The following is a 4,430-nucleotide window of genomic DNA, read 5'->3' as shown; positions in this document are numbered from 1 at the left end:
CCTACCCTACTCCCACATTTCTTCCTGTCATAATCTTATTCGTATTTGAAAATAATATTTCTGTGAAGCATAATTCAAGACAATCAAAAAATAGGAATTTGAAGGAGATAGTAACTTCTTTTCACATGATATTAAAAGTTTTACAGTCTCAGGATACTATATATCAATGTTTGTTTAACATACTGTCTTGTTACTCAGATTGTGAGTTACAAATGGAAATGCCTTCAAGGACAAAGAAGACAGATGAGATATATGGGTTGGATGGAAACACTGGTGAACAAGATAGTCCATGCCCTATCAAAGGGAAAAACACAATACTCTCCAATTAACTATTACTGTAAGAGAATATGGGCCCAATATTAGCAAACAATGAGTTTCATTTATTTTTTTTTAAGAATCAAATCTAGATGTGTATGTTGGGGCCAGGTATGTAAATGCAGTCATTTAATATTAAGTGAATGAATAAATAATATAATCACATGTTTTATCTAATAATCTATGATTTCCATAAATGTTAATTTAGACTAGTTTTAGATCTATCAAAAAGTTGTAAAATAAAACAGGGTTCCCAAATGCCCCTCATCAGTTTTATTTTCAAAATTTTATATTTTCATGGTATATTTATCACAACTCAAGAACCAAACTTGGTATATTACTATTAACTAAACTTCACAATTTATTCAGATATCACTAGTTTTTTCCTGATGTTCTTGTTCTGTCCCAGGATCCCATCCAGATAGATTATATTTAATTGTTATGTCTCCTTAGACTTCTTTTGGCCGTGATGTTTCTCCGAATTTCCTTGTTTATTGATGACCTTAACACTCTCAAGGAGTACTGCTCAGGTATTGTGTACAATATCACTCAGTTGGGGGTTATCTGATATATTTCTCCTGGGGTTTAAACTAGGGTTATGTAATTTGAAAGGAATTCCACAGAGGTGAAGTACCATTCTCATCACATTACCGGGTAGTATGTGCTATCAACAGGGCTTATAAATGACATCGTTAACACATCCTTACCCTAAGCAGTGTTTGCCAAGTTTCACCGAAGTATAGTTACTCCTGCCCCCTTTTTATAATGTATTCTTTCAAAGTAAGTCACAAAGTAGAACTCATACTCAAGCAGTTTCATCTTTTTGAGGAGAGATTATCTTCATGAGTTATCTGGATTCATCTGTAAGAGAGAAATTATCTATTCTCTCTCTAACAATAATCTCTTTTAATAAAAAAANTTTTTTTTGCAGAAAATTGTGACCATTTTTCAGGTGTACATAGTCTTGAATGCAGTGTTATAACAAACAGAAACAATGAAAGCGAAAAAAACACTGAAGAAATTCTATGGTTTAGCTGATTTTTTCCCTATACGCATGTTACAGACCTCAATTAGCTAATTTCAGCAGTGATATCTTACTTATTAATTTATAAAGCAGCAATGTTATTTTGAAAATAATTTGATAACTATTGAATTATCTCAAAACAATCATTTTTCAGATTTAAATACACAATCTTTTTGTTTATTTCCTTACTTTCATTTAAGAACTTTCTAGTTGCCAGTGCTCTACTTGATGTAAGGCATAAATGGAAAAATGTTGCATGAAGCCCTCAGAAGCTATGGTTTTAGATGAGGAAACGATCCATTATTATTCCATGTGAAAAATGCACTAAGATCTACAGGAACATGTGGAAAGAGATTAGCTGTGCTGAGACACCTTATATCCAGATATATACAATGGTTTACACATAGTCAAAAATTCAAAAATTATAATATATTAAATCAATTAAAAATAATTATATAGATAAAAAGGGGTACTAGAAAAGGGATTAGCTATAGTAGAATACATTACCTATTTTATGGGAGTATTTTAATCTCACTGGTTCTCTATTCACATTAAACAATTTGGATTTGTTGAGTTTTTTCATTGAATCTTTAAAGAAGTAGCGATATTAATTAATATTTATTTAATATCTAAGAGTGGCACACTTGAAAAACACTAGTCATTGAAATTATGGTTTTCTTTTTAAAACAGATAAAGGCCTTGGTTTTAATTATGGATCTCATATCTTCCAGGGATGCCAGGGAAATTAAAAAGGACTCAGAGATGAAGAGCAGAATTGATAACGAATAACTCAGGATTACAAAGCAATCCTAATTTCAGATTCCAAAACTGAGTTCTCTGCTCAAGGAAATTTAACAGTGTTTCAAGGAAATTTAGTCTTGAGATTTTTGTTGTTGTTGTTGTTACAGATATTATCTAGTTTGAAAACACTGTGCACAGATAATATCAGTGACTCCATAAATCTCTTTTCAGTTACATTGAATGTTTGAATTTAAGCCGTGTGGTCAAGGTAAAGAAAGGGTCAGGAGTTTTATCCACTAAGCCACCAAACCCCTCATTTCTAGGACTTTGAGCCCTGGTATGTCTTTGTGGCAGAAGATACTCACGAGGAATTATGCACTGTGCCTGAGGGTGAGGAAGTAAAAGAAAGGCAGTCTTATTGAGAGTACATGTGCTACAGTCCCACAGATTTTGACCTTCACAATGACACAAGCGCAAAATGAATGCAAAAGAGCTCCACAGCTGTTAAACGTTGTAACAAGACAATGGTTAGGACCTCTAAAAAAGTAAGCGAGTGACTTTATTGATACAAATATAATGAAACAACTTTAGTATTGCTCTGAGAAAAATAAAGAGAAACACAAAGATACATAACTTAAAAAACCTGGGGGTCAAAGATAATACTAAGGATATGGAACATGAAGTGATTGGTTATCCGGTTTCATGCTGTCTGATGTTGTTTTCCTCCCATCAGTCGTAAAGTTGTTTTAAACGGCTCTTCTCCTTTTGAAAATAAGAATGATTATTATTCCCCACATAAAAACCCATGGACAGGATACTGGTCAGATTTCTTTTTTAAAGTACATTCTGATTGGAAAATACATATACCAAGGTTTAACCACCAAAAATATATGAGCAAATATAGAAAACAACACTAATTTAATTATATTTTGATCATAAATTAAGGTGGGGTAGGATTATTAAATCATGCTAGGAAAAACCAAACTGGTGCAAAAAGTTTCATGTTGGACAAACAGTATTTGTACAGCAGACTTAAATCCGAAATATCTCATATGTTGGACTTCAAGTAAAAAATATTGCTATACCTCTGTCTTTTAATTATTATTAATGTATTACACTAGACCCATATCCTCATTAGCAGAAAGTTGTCTCGTTTTCCCCGTTTCTCACAGCTTTGCACAAAGCATCTTGGGTTATGTCTTGTGCACATTTGAATGTAAAGTGGTTTAATTCTCCTTTCAAATGCCAATGAGGAGTCAGCACTGTAAAGCCCACTGCAACTACTTGTTTTCAAGCTGTTAAAGAGTCCTCAGCTGCAGCATCCAATTTCATTACTTAGGTAGTAAATCAAAGATCTATTTTCCTCTCAAAATATTTTTTAAAATGAGCATATCAAAACCATCAATGTAAATTAATGTGTTTTAGAAAAATCTAACACATAACCAGAATTAATTTAAATTAATATTTTTAAAAATTTTGTGTATTTTTTTATCATGAAATGTCTCAAGAATACAAATTATTCTTAATTTTCTATTTTTAAATTAAAACTATAATAATACAGAGGGTGCCAAAAAATGTACACACATTTTTAAAAAGGAAAAAATATGTATATTAAAATTACACTGATGGTAACCACTTTGAGCACCTGTTGTAATTGCAGAAGTCAAACATGACTTGTATTTATCTTTTGTTATCAGTATATATAGAGTATTACAATTTTAATACATTTTTTCCTGTCTTAAAATTACCTTTTATTTGGGCACACTCTGTATTTAAATTTAGAATAATTTTAAATTGTACTTTATCATAATTGGTTGATGACATTTTAAATTATTTATATTATACTCATTAGGAGGAGAAATTAATTTTGTATACTGCTCATAGGTCAGAATCCATGATCATTTTTATTGGCTTAATGTATATATGAATTATCTCATCATAAATACAGCAGCTTTATAGCTATAAATTTAAAAGGTATATATTAATGCTAGGACAGAATTTCAATACAGATTTTTCAAAGCTTCTATTCAAATTTTTACAAACGTATGATTTTTCTGTTCATTCTTTGGAAGACGTAAGAAAGGGATACTTCTTCACACTTACCATATAATGGCTCAAAATATAGTCTTAAAACACAAAACAAAACATAGAAGAAGCTATTGACCAGAGTAATGTAGAATAAATATAACATGATGAGCACTGAATATAGATATATGCTCGTTTTTTTTTGTTGTGTTTTGTTTTTATTATTATTATCAATCTTTCACTATTCTGTATCCAAGTTAAACGTATTGCTTTCTATGAGTTGAGTAGGATGATGGATCGATATACCTCTCCACAATATTTATAT

Source organism: Hipposideros armiger, unplaced genomic scaffold (assembly GCF_001890085.2).
Source record: "Hipposideros armiger isolate ML-2016 unplaced genomic scaffold, ASM189008v1 scaffold_2103, whole genome shotgun sequence".
NCBI classification, from domain to species: domain Eukaryota; kingdom Metazoa; phylum Chordata; class Mammalia; order Chiroptera; family Hipposideridae; genus Hipposideros; species Hipposideros armiger.
Note: the sequence above shows the minus strand (reverse complement) of the source record.